At 32.7% G+C, this 19,064-nt stretch overlaps 1 protein-coding gene across 1 annotated transcript in view; it reads left to right on the top strand.

The window, feature by feature from the left end:
• The window catches only part of LOC120432351 (hemicentin-1-like), a 295,990-nt gene that overhangs the window by 52,656 nt on the left and 224,270 nt on the right, over nucleotides 1-19,064 (top strand). The window lies entirely within an intron of this gene.

The raw sequence follows: 19,064 nt of genomic DNA, 5'->3' as shown, positions 1-19,064 counted from the left end.
GATCCCGATGATGCTATGAGACGCGGGTTCGATTCCCGCCTTATCCACTGAGCTTCTATCGGATGGTGAAGTAAAACGTCGGTCCCGGTTTCTCCTGTCTCGTCAGAGGCGCTGGAGCAGAAATCCCACGTTAGAGGAAGGCCATGCCCCGGGGGGCGTAGTGCCAATAGTTTCGTTTCGTTTTGCATAAACTACTATTATTTTCGCACTCAATAAATGCGAAAAAGATTAAATATGCCTAACAGATCGCTGTCCAACATAACTAGTATCACAAATCCTCTTTTTTAAATCTAAATAAATATATTTCTTATTATTCTGAATGATTGAAAAGAAGCCATTTTGCATGATTAGTTTTTCCATATAATTTGCCATACAAATTTTTCAGCTGTCCATACAAAAATAATGCATGAAAATTCAAAAATCTGTATCTTTTGACGGGGTTTTTTTTATCGATTTGGTGTCTTCGGCAAAGTTGTAGAAATGAATATGGAATACACTAAAAAAAATGATACACGGTAAAAAAATTGTGATTTTTAATTTCACTTTTTGTCACTAAAACTTGATTTGCAGAAAAACACAATTTTTTTTATATATGTTTTAGAGGACATCAAATGCCAACTTTTCAAAAATTTCCAGGTTGTCCCAAAAATCTTTGTGCGAGTTTTGAATTTTTGAATCGATACTGATTTTTCAAAAAATCGAAATATTGGTCGCAAAAATGTTGTCCACTTCATTTTTCAATGTAAAATCAAATTTGCAACCAAAAAGTACTTTAGTGAAATTTTGAGAAAGTGCACCGTTATCAAGTTAAATACATTTTTAGGTGACTATTTTGAAAATTGTCGCGGTTTTTTAATTTTTTTTTTATTAGTGCACATGTTTGCCCACTTTTTAGACCGGCCCGTGGCTTAATGGCTACGGCTCCCGCCTCATAAGCGGAAGGTTCCGGGTTCGATTTCCGACCGGTCTCCTTGAAATTATTCGATTATAATTGAACTTTGAATATGAACAAAAAACGCATGGAATCAGGTGGGATTAGAACTCACACCTTTGGATTGGTAGTCAGATGCTCTAGCCACTCAGCCACCGAGGGGTTGACACCCCTTGAGTGAATTAATTCGTAGTGGTGAAATAATGTCACAAGGTCATTTACTATATAATACAACAACCCCCCCAACGATTCCCCTACACTTACTACACACCATATTCTATAAATAACTCGAAGTGGTTGGTACGGTATGTCCTCACTTCTTCTTCTTCCCCTGATGATTCCATGAAATGTGGGTTCCGTTCATAGAATCTGTCTCTTGCGGTTAATGCAACGCAGTAGGCCGGGCCGCTTTAGTGAGTGTAATACATTTCGGGGGTTCTCGAAAGTACTGCAATCATTAATAATGACAAGAAAGAACTTGAGGCGTAATCTAACCATAAGTTCTTCCCGGATGCTTTCTTCGGACTGGCTGCGCTTGTGTTCGATTAGATTAGATTAGATTATTATTCTGAATGAACAGAAATTGAGAATATTAATTTAAATTCAGTGTCATAAAAAAAAACATCAAGCAATTTTCTAATCATTCGAGCAAAATAATCTTTAATTTTTTTTCTTGGTTGGTTAAGCTTGATCATGAATTCTACTTTTTTGTACCCAATTTTTTGAAAATGTCCTGGAAAAAATTAAGAAACTTAATTAAATATCAAGATTCATTCCTGATAGTATTAATTTGTAAAGCAACTGGATAATGAACTGGATAATGCATAATGAAAATACACTAAAACAATTAAGGTAAACTTTTTGAAGAATATTTGGATACAGAATAAAGAAAATTTCAACCTTTTACCACCAAAGCAAAATTGAGATTGTTTACGTTTAAGTATACCATGATCAAATTAGATGAAAATTGAATTGGAATTGGAGTTGAATATTTCAAATAGGTTTTGCAAGAAAAATAAAATTTTAAGTAAAAGAATTATGGAGCAGTGGTGCAACAATAATGGGTGTTAGAAGGTTTAACACGAAAAAATGAAAGAGTGGCAGTGGGATGATGACAATTTGTCGTATAATTTACATCACGTTTTCGTTCTTTGAAAAAACGTTTAACGGAAGTCAACTTATAAACTTGAAAACCATTTGCAAGAACCATTAAAAATAATTGATAAACAACTTTGTATTGTGTAAGAGGTGCCCGAAAAATGCAAACATAGTTTTAAAACTTGCTCTAAATATGTTAAGTTGTTTGAAGTAAAACAAACACGACAAGTTAGATTTTTATGAAAACAAAAAAAAAAGCTTAACAATTTTGTTCAAGATCTGAAACCAGTATAACTTTGTTTAGAAAAGTTATTTGTTTTGAAAAAACAATTTCAGAATGATTTTATTCGTTGCAACTTTCAACCCCAAACGGGTCACAGAGGCAAGTTTTAGAGAAATATTCAGATTGTGGAGTATGGATTCATTTTATTTACTGTCCAAACACTTTGATGAAAAAATACTTCTCAACAAAAAATATCAGAGATCATTTATTGATCATTTATCGTATTAAGCTTGTGACATTAGAAAAAATATACATTTTCTTATAATTGTAGAAATTTTCACAAACAATCATATTCGTTGATCTTTACACTTATTTTAACAAATAGAATCACTATCTTATTCTATTTTGATGCAAAATATGATTCCGAACCAAGATTAGAACAATTGTCAATAAATTTAAAATTTCCCGGGAAATTGGATGCTTTACTTCTACCAGCACGTTTAGGTGGGTAAATAGTTGAAACAAAAATGAAGTTCGATTGGTTTGAAAATTCATTCTTCTTCTGAAAATAATGTTAAAATTAAATTGTTTGACATTTTTTAGAAACATTTTATTGCGCAATTCTCACTAACTTGGACTTCGCACTAAATTATTGCTATCGATCGCACTATTGCGACTTGTCAAAATGGTATGAGAAATTTCAATTTTCTCAAAAAATGATCAAAGCGAGCCGATGTTGCTCACCTGTCAACCGCAATTTTAAAGTGCGAATGTCCAGTTTGGTGGAAACTGCGACTGGAAATGTAAATAAACAACTGCTGGTTGCCTAGTTTTTGGAAATTTTGTTGTCAAAAGTGCGAGAGAAAAGTGTGGGCCGAATCCAAGTTACAGTGCAAGGATCAATAATAGATCACGATATTTTTACGAAGCCGCAGTACTGTTAAATGAATTTTAATCATCTTGTAACTTAATAGATTACATATTCAGTAATATTCATCGAATGTAATAATATTGCAACGAAAATCTAAATTTTATCAAAGATTGAATCGGAAAGCTGTCAAAATTATATGTGGGTTTGTAAAGGAGATCTAACTAATATTGTTGATCGATCACAGACATGCTAAATATGGTTTCAAACGCAGAAAAATGCATTTCTAATGGTTTTCAGTTGGCTAGACTTCTATTTCCTTTAAAATTTTGAAGTTTTTTGAAAAAATATTTTTTTTGCCCCTCGATTTTTCGGACCGATTTTGAAGGGGGGGCGACATAAACTTTAAAAAATATTTGCAACGGCCTTATTTAGTAAAAAAAAACATTTCCAAAAAAACAATGCAAATCATTATTGCGCAATTCTCACTAACTTGGACTTCGCACTAAATTATTGCTATCGATCGCACTATTGCGACTTGTCAAAATGGTATGAGAAATTTCAATTTTCTCAAAAAATGATCAAAGCGAGCCGATGTTGCTCACCTGTCAACCGCAATTTTAAAGTGCGAATGTCCAGTTTGGTGGAAACTGCGACTGGAAATGTAAATAAACAACTGCTGGTTGCCTAGTTTTTGGAAATTTTGTTGTCAAAAGTGCGAGAGAAAAGTGTGGGCCGAATCCAAGTTACAGTGCAAGGATCAATAATTGATAAAGGTTTTAACTTTTGATTCAACTATAGTCTGAGTTTTACAAAATTAAATATTTATTAAAAAAAAAAAAAAAACATTTCCAAAAATCTATGCAAATTACATTGCACACGTTTGGTACAGGTTATTATATGTGGGTTTGTAGAGAAGAACTAACGATGCAAAATGGCAGGAGAAAGTATTCACAAAATGTCAGCCAACAAAAATACAAAAAAAAATAAGAAAATGGCGAATTTTTGAATGAATCGTTTTTCTTGAATTTATTGAATTTGAGTTTGGAAATGTTTAACGGCATTGAAATTAAAAATTCCAATCTTTATAAAAAATTCGAATTCGTATCGAAAACCAATCAAACACGGCGTCTACTAATACTATTTTCATTCAAATGTTGAGACCATGGCTTGTTATTTGAATTTTATATATATATATTTTTTTTTATTTTTTTTTTGCAAAAATGCTTAGTAAACAACTTTATCGGTACGCATTTGTTCAAACGATCCAGTACAAGTAGCTTAGGAAAGAGTAATCAGCCTAATCACTACAAGATAGCCCACCGGTAATCCACCTCCGTTTAAGTAGGATGAAAAGAAACCAAAACTTTGTTCAGTCTATCTCTGTCCAACTCTCACCCCCCAAAAACAATAAGAAACTTCCCGTCCTCGTGTACGGCAAAGCCAGCCGGAACAAATGGCAATTCCCCGGGAGGCACTTTTTCTTATCGTCGTCGTCCTAGCGTCCCGGCGTAGAAACAAATGCCTCGCCATTTTAGGTGACTAATGGAAGTCAATTAAGTAGCGATTTTTATTCGTGTCTCACGTTTCGCCTCGAGTCGCACCAAGTTCAGTGGGCGACCCCACGTGGTAACATCCCGGTACCGTGTGCGTTGCCACCCGTACTCAAGTGGGGTTGGTTTTGGGGTTGGTTCCCAGGGTAAGGCGATCGAAGACGGTGACGAATGAACGGGATGGACAGATGGATAGACAGTCGAACGTGGACGGAGCTGGAAGACAGTTTTGTTCAAGATATCGCTTTGATGGCTTCGTAATGGTCGCTAACCCTTGGAACGGGGTGTGCGAAATATTGTTGTTTAAAATGTTTTCAAATAAACTGTTAAAATTTTTCATTCGGTGAATGCTATTTTTCAAATAAATTTTAATTTAGTTTTTGATAAGCCAACATCTTTACATGAGATTTTTTTCCCTCAAATTTGAGCAGATAATGCTCAACACAATAATAAGTTATCGAGGCACCCTACATTTTGATGTATTGATTTTTTGAAAGACTTCACTCAACTTTATTGTTCTCAACGGGGACTTATGGGACCCTAAATCGGCCTAAATTCAAGAAAATTCAAGAAAATTCAAAAAAATTCAAGAAAATTCAAGAAAACTCAAAAAAATTCAAGACAATTCAAAAAAATTCAAGAAAATTCAAAAAAATTCAAGAAAATTCAAGAAAATTCAAGAAAATTCAAGAAAATTCAAGAAAATTCAAGAAAATTCAAGAAAATTCAAGAAAATTCAAGAAAATTCAAGAAAATTCAAGAAAATTCAAGAAAATTCAAGAAAATTCAAGAAAATTCAAGAAAATTCAAGAAAATTCAAGAAAATTCAAGAATATTCAAGAAAATTCAAGAAAATTTAAGAAAATTCAGGAAAATTTAAGAAAATTTAAGAAAATTCAAAGAAAATTTAAGGAAATTCAAGATAATTCAAGAAAATTCAAGAAAATTTTAAGAAAATTAAGAAAAAAATTCAAGAAAATTCAAGAAAATTCAAGAAAATTTAAGAAAATTTAAGTAAATTCAAGAAAATTCAAAAAGTTCAAGAAAATTCAAGAAAATTCAAGAAAATTTAAGAAAATTCAAGTAAATTCAAGAAAATTCAAGAAAATTCAAGAAAATCCAAGAAAATTCAAGAAAATTCAAGAATATTCAAGAAAATTCAAGAAAATTCAAGAATATTCAAGAAAATTAAAGAAAATTCAAGAAAATTCAAGAAAATTCAAGAAAATTCAAGAAAATTGAAGTAAATTGAAAAAAATTCAAGAAAATTCAAGCAAATTCAAGAAAATTCAGGAAAATTCAAGAAAATTTAGGAAAATTCAAGAAAACTCAAGAATATTTAATATTCTTGAATTTTCTTGAATATTCAAGAAAATTCAAGAAAATTTAAGAAAATTTTGGAAAATTCAAGAAAATTCAAGAAAATTCAAGAAAATTCAAGAAAATTTAAGAAAATTCAAGAAAATTCAAGTAAATTCAAGCAAATTCAAGCAAATTCAAGAAAATTCAACAAAATTCAAAAAAATTCAGAAAATTCAAGAAAATTTAAGAAAATTCCAGAAAATTTTAAAAAATTAAAGATTATTCGAGAAAATTCAAGAAAATTCTAAAAAAAATAGAAAATTCAAGAAAATTCAAGAAATTCAAAAAAGTTTAGAAAAAATCAAGAAAATTCAAGAAAACACTAGAAAATTCAAGAAAAATCTGGAAAAATCATGAAAAAATCAAGAAATTCAAAAAAATTTAAGAAAATTCAAAAAATTCAAAAAAATTAAAGATTATTCGAGAAAATTCAAGAAAATTGAAAAAAAAATTAGAAAATTTAAAAAAATTCAAGAAAATTCAAAAAAGTACAGAAAAAATCAAGAAAATACAAGAAAACACTAGAAAATTCAAGAAAAATCTAGAACAATCAAGAAAATTAAATTGAATGAAATCAAATATCAGAAAATTGAAGAAAATCAAAATAATCATTCAAAATTAAACGTAACATTCGCCAGTGTAGCCAAACTTTCAGTTTTTAAACCCTTATTCAAAAGATTAAAGTTCTGTTAACCAGCAAAACCCTCCATTGACGCACCAGGGCACACCAGAGTCCCAGTCGATTCCTTTGAATCGACGCACGTCCTCTATCATTTCACCGTCTTCTCGGCCGGTCGGTTGAATGCCTTTCACGTACTTCATGCTCGCCCTGGTGTGACCACGTGGGCTGCTGGGTGGAGGATTTTTCCCGCTTCCCAGATCGGATGAGATTAATGATTGAAATTAACTCCGACAAGTGTGCCTCAGATAACTTGAATGGTTGAAGGATGGCCACTTTCATTCCTCCATTCATTTTGGGTCGGATTATGCCTCTCCACACGTGTACGTTCATCTGCTTTATATTGATTACAAAGGAGAGGCAAACTTTGGTGTAGGTTTTTGGGGAAAGACTGAAGACTTGCTAACTTCCAGTTGATTGATACACAGATTAGATTGGAAGTTTATTGGGACATGCCGTGAGCGATAGCGGCAATAATTCGACTGGATTTGTCAATTTCCTCGTCACTTGACGGAATATGAGTGATGGTGTTTTCCAAGTTTTGATTAAATTCGCTGAACTCACTGATTGAGTTATTAGCATAGAAATGTTCTTCAGAATAATGCAAATTGAGTTTCGCTAGAAATTGTCAAATCAGATACCTTCAAGAAGCATGCATAAAATATATCCCAGAACGAGGCAACATCCCACATTGAGTCCGGCAGAACATCCTGCAATTCTAATGAACGATCAGCTCAATCCTTTCGAAAGAATCCCCTCACTTAAACAAAAAAAGAAAACAGTCATCTGCCATAATCCCACGTTCAATTTCCGCCCCCAACTCCCCGCACACACAAATTTCCAACAAACTGTCCGTTCCAAGCCCGAACAAAAGCACAGAAAGCTTCAAATTTGCATAACATTCCCACAGGTCACAGACGAAAAAGCCGGCGTCGTCGTCGTCGTTGCTTCCTGGCTCACAGAGAGCCAGTAATCCAATCAATTCGAACAACTTCCTCCCACAAAAGCGAGTAAAGATCCAATTTATCGAAGACCGAACTTTTTTCGGTTGTCCGACATGATGGCACCAGGATTAGAGGAGACTTTTCCTGTTTCATTTTACAGGTGGTTGAGCTTTCTTGGTTAAGGCTGACCTCGGGAAATGTTTTTTTTTCGGGAATTGCCTCAAATGGTTTTGTTTTTTTTTTGTTGAATTTTCAAAACGTTTTTTTATCATCACTTTGTCTATTGCACTTTGCTTGATTTCACCAATTTGAAATGTCTTTCACATAACCACTTTTCCACAGAATGCTCTTGAACATCGAACATCGAACCCACTTAAAAAGGTGAAACAGTAACAGTTTCTAACTCCCCCTCTGCCTTTTGTCCTGACAAGACAGATCGAAGATATAAATTTTGCATTAAGAACCATGACATTCCATTTCCTTGTCGACCCCTTTTTCAGATAAAGGTAAAATTGTACGAGAAAGTTCAAATAAAATAACTTAATTTCTTTTGAAGAAATCTTTTTTTCTCATGATATTTTCTCCCAAATTGTGAAGGAATGTTTTAAAAATTTACAAATTCGCCCTTTCCAAACACCACGACTAGACAAGACATGTGGCTGCTTGCTTTCAAAGTTGCCCACTTTCCAACCGGGTGAGCATGTGAGTGAAGTATTTTAAGGACGAGATACCTTCGTGATGTTCTCCCTAGAAACCCCTTTCCCAGCCACTATCACTCCCGGCAAACCGACTATGCAGCTGGAATATTAATTTCACTCAATTTCTCAAACAAAACGTAAAACTATTTTGACCCTCCTCCCAAGCAACCCCTTTCCAACCCAACTCTCCCTCTTTCCCGAAAAAGGCGAAGGAATTTTCGATTTTATTCCAAGAATCCATTTGACTGGTGTGTCTTGTTTTTGCTCGGAGAATCTCACCGTTCCAAGGCCCCGCCGGAAGGGGTCGAGGACGGCGCGGATGCGGTTTCCGGATAAGGGGGATTAAGGATAATGGAAAATGTGCTGGCATCGGAGATCGAATGCGGTGGTGAGAAATCGACAAAACTTGTTTTTCAGGAAAATACCTTGCGCCGGCTGAGGAGAGTAAAAACATCAAATGAATAATCGAACCAATTCTAGCATGTTAAATCAGGATAGCTGGTTTCAGACGATTTCGCAACTTTAAGTTCCATTTGAAGATTATCTCTCTAAAGTGACATTGATATGAATATGTTGGCTTAAAATGAAAATTAAAGTCAGGATAAAAAAAATCATATGATTCTATATGACTTTTGCAGAGTTTTTTCAAGAGCCTGTCAATATTCTACAAAGCTGTAATTCAAAAACATAATTTGAAAAATCACGAGTTATCTCAATTTTACGAAAAAATGTTTTCAAAAAGTTGTTTGTGTTGATCATGGCCATTCGCGGTCACCCACGAAAAACACGAACGACGGAACATAAAAAATAACCGTAGAGTAGCGAAAAATTTAAGAGGTTATAAAACTATTTTGGCGTGTGTTTTTTAAAGAATTACTTTTATTTTGATTAATTTTTAGACAGCCATCAAATCGGGTGACTTATTTAAAAAAAAGCACATTTGACACCAATTTTTCAAATCATCACCATTACATGCTGCAAATTATTGAAAACATGATCACAAATGACGACCCATTGAATGACCCATTTTTTTTATTTGGATTAAATTTTGGCAGCTTGCCATTCAAAACAGCCCAATAAAATATTCAAAAATCTGTATCTTGAGGACGGACTTTCTGATCAATTTGGTGTCTTCGGCAAAGTTGTAGGTATTGTTATGGACATCTTAGAAAAAATTTAACACTCTAAAAAAAATTATCATTCTTCAAATTCGACTTTTCACGCAACAAATTTTACTGCACAAAATCACAAATAGCAAACTAATAACATTTCAAGTTATTCTTCGAACAAATCTTTGTTATTATTTTTTTGTTATTTTAACAACTAATCGTATCATCCCAATAACAGTCGGAGGTATTCTTCCATAACAAAAAATGTTATTCCGAAGTTGTTTTGGCTTTCCACCAATATCAGACCAATAATTTGTGTTGTTATGATAACATAAACTGTTATTAAACCCTTATGCAAAAATGGATTTTTCAAGAAGATTCCATAAAACTTTCTGTTATTTTAACAATATTTGATATCGAAATGGCATGAATTTTGTTTTTACCGTCTACCCGGGATGATACAAACGATGCCAGACTATTACTATGGGAGATCTGTAGTTTCCTTTGAAATATAAATTCTGTATTTGAACTGTTTGAAATCTTTAAAATACAGTATTTTTTTGTTTGGCATGACTGTAAAAATTCTTCTTGGTCAAAATTTATTTGACAATTCTGCCAATTTTTTGAACAAATCGTGATTTTTGTGGAGCGTGGAAGAAACGGGTGAAATGTTCTATCGAATAGTAATTTAAATTAATTTTGATGTCGTGCATCGTTTTCGAGTTATATCCACTAAAAATATGTTTTTTGTTGATATCGTGACTCTTTTAATTTAGTATTTCATAAAAAAAAATCATTTTTGAAAGAGATTCACACGATTTCGTTCCTTGTGCTCGCAAAACTAACCCGTTTTTCGCCAGACCAATTCAGCTCGATGTTCGGGGAATTCTGCCTCAATCTCCATCAAAAATGCATGCAAACTAACAATCTCGTCTTGGTGACATTTTCTTCCATCATGTTATCAAGAAATCACACTGTCAATTTCTCTTAAAGAAAAATGACAGTTTTATTAAGTGACTACTGAGGGCCAACTGGTGGATTTATGATTTCAACTGAAATGAATAAATTCTTATGATTTCTACTGTCTGCAAAAATGCAAACTAATTGTTGAACGTCGCGTTGACATTTTGTTTTGCTAACAGAACACACACACACATACTGTCAATTTCTTATCATTATTTCAATTATTTTAATGCACCGTTAGGTTTGGTTGGTTGACTAGTTATTGTTAATTATGATAGAATTTATTTGTTTATAAATAAAATTCAATATTTTTTTGTCTAAAAAAATTAAACTATTTTTTTTAATGAAATCAATCATAAAGCGAAACTTTTTTGGTTCCTTCAGTATGCCCAAAGAAGCAATTTTGCATCATTAGTTTGTCCATATAATTTTCCATACAAATTTGGCAGCTGTCCTAACAAAAATGATGTATGAAATTCAAAAATCTGTATCTTTTGAAGAAATGTTTAGATCGATTGCACTAAAAAAAATGATACACGTTCAAAAAAATTGGTAATTTTCAATTTCACTTTTTGTCACTTCAAATTGATTTGCAAAAAAAAAAAATTTTTTTATTTGTTGGTTTGTTTTAGGGGACATCAAATGCCGACTTTTCAACTTCATTTTCCGATGTAAAATTAAATTTGCAATGAAAAAGGAAGTACTTTAGTAAAATTTTCCTAAAGTGCACCGTTTTCAAGTTATAGCCATTTTAGGAAACTTTTTTGAAAATAGTCACAGTTTTTCTTTTTTTTATATTAATGACCATGTTTGCCCAATCTTGATTTTTTGAAATTTTTTTTTTATATTTTTCTTTTTTGAACTTTGTTGATAAGACCCTTATTTGCTGAGATTATGCCATGCGAAGACTCACCCAAACAACCCACCATTTTCAAATGTCGATATCTCAGCAACTAGGGGAACTATACCCTTTTTAAGCCTATTTCTATTATCGGCCTATCAGCACTTTGATCATTAATTACAGCTTTTATAAAGTGTGTTTGACTTTTTCAAAGTAATAAATAGCTCAAATAAAAGTGAGCAAGCAACTCTCCATTGTTGATACATCTGAAAATGTTGATTTAATAGCGGAAAACGGCAAAAGTTATGAGAATTGATCGAACGAGTGATTAAAATTGGTATATTTCCCCTTATTTTCCGATTTACAATGTTTAAATATGAGCCATTCGTGAAATTTTATTATCTTTTCCAAAACAAAATTTTATTTTTTTTTAATCAGGACTAATAATTCATAATGGCCAAACATTCAATATTATAGATTTTTTGAAAAAAATCAGTATTGATTTATAAATTCAAAACTCGGTCAAAGATTTTTTACACAGTCTAAAAATTTCTTTTTTTTTAATATTGTTTTTTTTTCGCAAATCAAGTTTTAATGACACAAATTGAATTTAAAAATCACCATTTTTCACCGAGCATAATTTTTTTCAGTGTGGTACTCATTCCTACCTACAACTTTGCCGAAGACAGCAAATCGATCAAAAAATTGCTTCAATATTTACAGATTTTGGAATAATCAAGTATCATTTTTTATGGAGAGCTGCCAGATTTGTATGGTAAAACGAAAACGAAACTATTGGCACTACGCCCCCCGGGGCATGGCCTTCCTCTAACGTGGGATTTCTGCTCCAGCGCCTCTGACGAGACAGGAGAAACCGGGACCGACGTTTTACTTCACCATCCGATAGAAGCTCAGTGGATAAGGCGGGAATCGAACCCGCGTCTCATAGCATCATCGGGATCGGCAGCCGAAGCCGCTACCCCTGCGCCACGAGACCCATGGTAAATCATATAAAAGTTTCAGCCGGATTAAAAAATACAAAAATTAAAATAAAAAAAGAACGATTTCGTGGAGAATTGCTCTGTTGTGAAAATATCGTTTAGTGAACAATATTTATCTGGTTCTGAGGCTTCACGGTTGCGGTTTCTATCACACAAGGACAAGGCAAGTATAGGATTGAAAAAGAATTATTCACCAAACTTTGCACTGAGCAGCAATATTTCCCGAACTTCATACAGTTAGTAAATATATTTCGAAGTAGGACGCCCCAGCCGCAGTTTGAACCTACCAATCGCAATCACCCCCACGTAGGTTTCAGGGTAAGATTCAAGGCAATCAGCACACGTGGCTTCTGGCAATGACACGCGCGTGTGCGTAGACTCGATGTTACACAGGAAAAAAAAAGTTGAATTTGGGAATGTTGAAAATTTGGTAGGTTGAATATTACCTATTTTTTGAGTAATATTACGTAACAAATGTGTAAAAATGTAAACCTGATGAAAATTCATCAAAAACTAATGAAAATTCATAATTTTTTGGGGTAAAATTAATCATTTTTTTTTTTTTTTGACACAAAATCTGTCACCATTTCCTGATGAATATTACCATAATTTTTTGTCTGTGTACCTGGGAAAAACCCCGAATTAAATCCTTCTGTTATGTAAATGTTTTTGCGACTCCATCCTTAAGCCACACATTTCTCAGGTGTGGTTTGAACTGATTGAAATGGCTGTCGTTGACAAGAGCTACCTCCGCTTTGCGAGGGGAGGGGGGGGCGCGTTAACTCCGCGGAATTTCATATGTCAAACTGCCACCGGCATCACCTGGGCCAACCCGGCGAGCGAGAAAGCAGCCCCCTAATGGAATACACGTCAATCAGAGTGCGAACCGGAGCTGCCTCGCAGCGACTAATTGAAACTAAGCTAGTTGACACGTGGACTGGCGGTTGGAATTAGTGACTGTTCGTGGAGTTGAAAAGTGTGGATTTTGCACGCTAATTGAATGCTGGCTGGATTTAGACGTTTTAAATGACTACATTGTAATAATTTTTACAGCTTTTTCAATTTTGCTTTATGATTTCTTAATCTTACTGTTTTGAGCATAAATCGACCATGAAAAATAGTACATCAATCTCACATTTTTCATTACCTGACCAGCCAAAAAAGCTCTCGAAACATAACACTGTTGCGTCTTCTTCGTCACTCCTGCTGTCAAGATCAAATGCCCTCCGGCAATAAATCAACGAAGCCAAGAAATCGCACCCACCCAAAACCCCCCAAGAGAAATATGCCGGCAAAAGTCGATTGTGTATTGCGGTAAGTCACATTTATCATCGAATAAAATTATGACACAAATGGGTAACAGTTTATTAATGTTGTCATCTTTCCTCGAACCACCCCGGGTTTCTCCCTCTCTCCCCCCACCTTTCCAAGACATTCCAGGACCGGGAGCGAAAAAGCTGCATCGCAAGTTGATGCGCTGGCGAGAGGAAAATGCAATCAATATTCCTGGCAGAGTCTTGGAAAACTGCTCGCAGCATGATTGTACAGTGTGGCATCTCCGGAGACAACCCCTTGAATGATTACGTTTCTTCCGACCGGGAGGGGGACATTGCTTTGGCGGAGGGGGAGTGGCAAAATCGATTTCCAATTGAGTGCTCAGCGAGTTTTGCTGGAATTTATGAGATCCGAGCTCCTCTCCCCCACCTCCCTGCTTCGATTATTGAGGCAGGAGGTTATGCCGAGCTGGAAAATTTTGTCCCCCCTCGAGCAATTTACGTAAATTGACTTCACTCCTGGAATGCATCCTCTGTTTGGTATGCGAAGTTTTTTTTTCTCTGTTAGAATTCCATCTAAAGTGACTTGTTTGCATTTTGCTTGACAAATATTGTGAATGTGACTCGGTGAATAATTATCGTTGGAAATATCATGCTGATTTATTGAAAAAAAAAAAAAAACTCTGCTGTATCAGATTTATTCTGAGTACAGGAAAGTAAATTTTTATTCATAATTTATTTCAGAAATTTTCTACGTTTTTGCAAATCAACTTATTAGTCAAGAGTTTTCATCAGCAAGGCTTCAGAATGACAACTAATTATTAATTACATTGATTTTTAGCTCGTAATTGGGTTAATAATTTATTAGTAAATCATGGAAATTCGAGTGATTTGAATTAATACATTGGTAATAAAAGTAATGTGTTTAAGTAATCAATGTATGTACTGCTTCTTCAATGGAACTTTTTTATTTTTGTCAATAATCTATTGTAACAGTATTTTTTTAAATTTTAAATAAGAGTGTCACACAAAGATTTAAAAAGACTGGTCCTGTATGCAGAAGGCCTTATTCACCATAGTTCTCTCCTAAAACTCCCCCAAAAAATTATTTTCAACATGTTGTTTAGTGAAGCTGATTAACAGAAAAAGGTAACCCAGTGAAAAATGTTTTGGGAATCCAAGATATATTGCTTTTTATTAAATAATTTAAAAATATGAAATTTTTAGCAAGAATTACATTAGAATAATTCTAATAGGCAGTCAAAATTATTTGATGTTAAAGTGGATAAAATATTTAAAACTAAAATGTACCGTCAGTGGGGGTGACTATGGGTCAAAAAACGATACACCTCTTGAAATTTCTTAATAACAAAAACAATTCAAATAATATCGAAAATCATTCAACGTAGATTTGTTCTTAGATAGTTTACTAACATTTTCCCAAAATATGGGGGATTTTGATGAACACAAGCTTAAATGCCAATAGTTTGAAAATTGACCCAATCTCACCCCTTAGAGGGTACCCCAAATTTAGACATCTGCCAAAATAACAGGATTTGTTTTAGGAACCAGATTTTTTCAGCGAAGTCATCTTAAGATGTCCCCCTACACAACCCCTTTAACAGAATTCAGTTGAGAATAACCTGAAAAATGGTAAAATCCGTAAAAAAATCACTTTGACCCAATTTCACCCCCAGACCCAATGTCACCCCCACTGCCGGTACTTAATTATCATTGATAATAGCTAGGTTTTCAAGACTTGCATCGACTTGCAATTACGACATTTGATCGCCTATAGCTCGGAAACGATTTTCAATGTGTAATCATGAAACTTTTGTGAAATGTTCTGCTATTCTGAATGAAAATTATACGCGAAATGCACAATATCCAGCCATTGATGAAAAAACAATCTGTCCTTTGCTTGAAATTGAGTGTATTTATTGTATTTTATCAAGTTTAATTTTTGAAAGAGCTATCAAATGAGCTATTTATAATAATTTAGTTTAGATCCGTAGAAATAAATTCTGAACTTCATTTATTATTAAATTAAATATTATAAAAAATAAATATTTTTTTTAAATAGCGAAAAGAAATTTAAAAATTTAACTAATCAATAATTTTGGACCAGTAATTTATGTAATTAATTGGCAGACTGGCAAGTAATAAACGCTTCTGGAAACCCTTGTTATTGTTATTTCAGTTAAATTCAGGTGTTTCACAATTGTGGGTGGCACAATAACATGCAGTGTTTTGCTGCTCTGGTTAAAATAGTCTTGAGATGCAGGTTTTTGTTTAAAAAGTACTAATTTTACTAGTGAAATAGCAAGAGAATGTCCAAATAAAGGTTCTAAAAACAGTAAGGTCGATAAAAGTTGCATTTTGCATCCTATTGACAAATTACCACAAAAGTGTTCCGAATTTGTGGGTGTTCTGTACAAGGAATAATTTTTCAGCAATTTAATACCACATCGATGCCTCTGTGCTCTCTTGAACTTAGCTTGCTGGTTTTCCTATCGACACAGAAAAAAAAAATCATGGTAATATTACATCTAAATGTCACAAAAAATGTGTAATTTTACCTCTAGGATTGTGTAATTTTACACTCTGTTGGAAAGTCAATTTTGCAATTCGGGTTTCATGATGATCGGGATTTTTCCATACATTTCAAATGTAACAAAAAAAAGTTTTTAAAATACTCTAAATTTTCACAAAACTACGAAGTTTCGAAAAAATACTTTAAATCTATGTTTTTCACAATATTAATATCAAATGATGAGATTTTTTTCATACATTCAAAAGTCATTATTTCTTTTAAATCTCTTAAAATTTTAATCAAACGACGGTTTTTCCAAAAAAAATACTAAAAATTTCAGTTTTTAAGAATATGTTTATCAAATGATCGGATTTTTTTCATACATTTTGAAAAAATAACAGAAGTTTTTGATTATACTCAATATTTTCACAAAGCTAACCTATTTTTTTAAAAACACCCAAAACTTCAGTTTGCACCATATGAGTATCAAATGATCGTATACATTTCAAAAATATTTCAAGATTTTTTTTCGACAAATAATATAAAATTTAACACTAATACGTATTTTTGAAAAAATACTCAAAATTTCAATTTTGTTACAATATGGGTATCAAATGATCGGGATTTGTTGATATATTCCGAAAGCATTAGCACAAATTTATGAAAATACTCAAAATTTTCGCAAAACTGCGTGTTTTTTGAAAAAAAACTTAGAAATTAAGTTTTTGACAATATGGGTATTCAAAAAAATGGAGTCATAAAAAATCAGAAATATTGAATATTTTTCAAAATATGTAGTTTTGTGAAAATTTGGAGTATTTTCTTTTTTTGTTATAATTTTTGAAATGTATCTAAAAATCCCCATCATTCGATACCCATATTGTGAAAAACTGAAATTTGGAGTTTTTTTCGATAATACGTAGTTTTTTGAAAATTTTGAGTATTTTCATTTTTTTTTAAATAATTGATAAGAAATGTAATCTAATTTTCAAAATGTTCATAAAATTCCTGATCATTTGATACTCATATTGTAAAATACAAAAAAAAATTGAATGAAATTTTTAAGTATTTAGAAAAAAATTGAAAAAATCGAACTGTATGAAAAAATCCCGATTGTTTGATGCACATATTGTAAAAAAAAACTGAAATTTGTTTTTTTTTTCAAAAATACGTAGTTTTTTGAAAATATTAAGTATTTTCCAAAAAAAAAATGATCCTGTTTTCAAAATGTTTGATAAAATCCCGATCATGTGATTCCCATATTGCAATTACACAAATTTCGATCTTTTTTCAAGAAAAAATTTCATTTTCAAAATACTGGAGAAAAATACTTTTGTTAATTTTTTAATGTAATTATAATAGCAATGGATAGTTGACATCATCATCCCAAATCCAAAACACTATAACTTTTTGAAGTTTGGATGATTTTTCATAGGATTATAGCCAATGTCTTCCATATAGCCAGAATTCCATAAGCTCTGTGCCTCAGTTATGCACGCCTCGGTTTTGCATCCCCCATATGCGGTGCTAAAACGAGGCACGACTGTACATTGAAAAAAAAATAAGCGGAAAAATTAGCTGATTTTTAATATCACTTATTCGAAACACTTTTTTATCTTTATTGAGTTTTTATGTTGCATAAAAAGCCATCCTTAAAACAAAATAAGAATATGTAAACAAATATTATTATTAAACAGTGGGCAAACATGGTCACTATTTCAAAAAATAAAAAATATCATAAATTGAATATAACTTGAAAACGGTTTTGTTTATCAATGTATACTTTTTGATTGCCAATTTCATTTTAAATTAATCCTCTAATATCTAAATTCAAAATTTCACATTTTTTTCATCGTTGGGGAAACACATTGAGCAATTTTTGTTATGTATACGAAAAAGTTTCCTTTTTTTTGTTTTTTGTTTTTTCTTGTTTAATTTTTATTATTTCTAATTGAATTTATCTTGTTTCATTTATGTTATTTTCATATAGTGTTTGGTTTACTCTGCCAACCCTTATTATTTAATTTTGCATTTTTAAATTTCCATGTTTTAAAAGGATTTTTTTTAATTTTTGGCATGTTTTTCACTTTTTCTACTGTAACATGTTACTATTATCGTTTAAATTGTAGAAAAATGTGTATAGAGCGATAATTCGGGAAATAAAAAAAACAACAGCAATTTTTTTTGACACAAAATAAAGAAACTGTTAGGGCAAAAAATTGGCATTGCATTGGCAAAGTCATATAAAACGAGTCAAACTTCCAACCCTTAATTTTTTTCAAGAATTCTTTTTTTCCAATGCTTATTAAAGATGTTTGATGAAAATGTATTTTTGGCGAATTTTTAGATGGAAGTTGGGTTGTAGAAGCTTAGAAAATGAAGAGTTTTTTTTTTCAAATCAATATTCAGCGACAAAAAATGAAAAAAAATAGGCAAACATGTTTTCAAAAATTCGTTCGTATTTTGCATTTTTTGAATGCAGCAAATCGGTCGTTTGTGATACTTTTCGCTCAGTTTTTTTTCAAATCAAGTTTGATGTTTTTTTTTTTTACTTTCAATAAACTTTTAAATGTTTTTTTTTATCCTGAAAGGTTTTTTTCTTCTTTAAAATCAAAAGCTGGTCCCAGTCTAACCTAGAGGTTAGGTCGTTAGCTCAGTCCAGGTGTAGGAGTCGTCTCCCTTAGTTGGACTAACAAGCAAAAGGTCGTCAGTTCGAATCCCGGGGTGGATGAAAGTTTAGGTGAAAAAACAGCAATTGCCTCAACAATCAAACCTTCGGACACCTAGTTTCGAGTAAGAATCTCGCAATCCTTACTTTCCTTAATTCTGCGTAATCAAGTAACTCTACATTTTTAACATTCTCGCAGCCTCTGCACGGGAGAGTGTCTCCATTCCTGTTGCTGGGAGCAGGCAGATTCCGAGCAGATGGCAACCAAAACACCAGAATACATTTACTTTTTATGATCCGCGCAAAGCGAGGAACGGGG

This window comes from Culex pipiens, chromosome 3 (genome assembly GCF_016801865.2).
Source record: "Culex pipiens pallens isolate TS chromosome 3, TS_CPP_V2, whole genome shotgun sequence".
In the NCBI taxonomy this organism is placed as follows: domain Eukaryota; kingdom Metazoa; phylum Arthropoda; class Insecta; order Diptera; family Culicidae; genus Culex; species Culex pipiens.
This window is presented reverse-complemented; position numbering and strand designations above follow the sequence as displayed.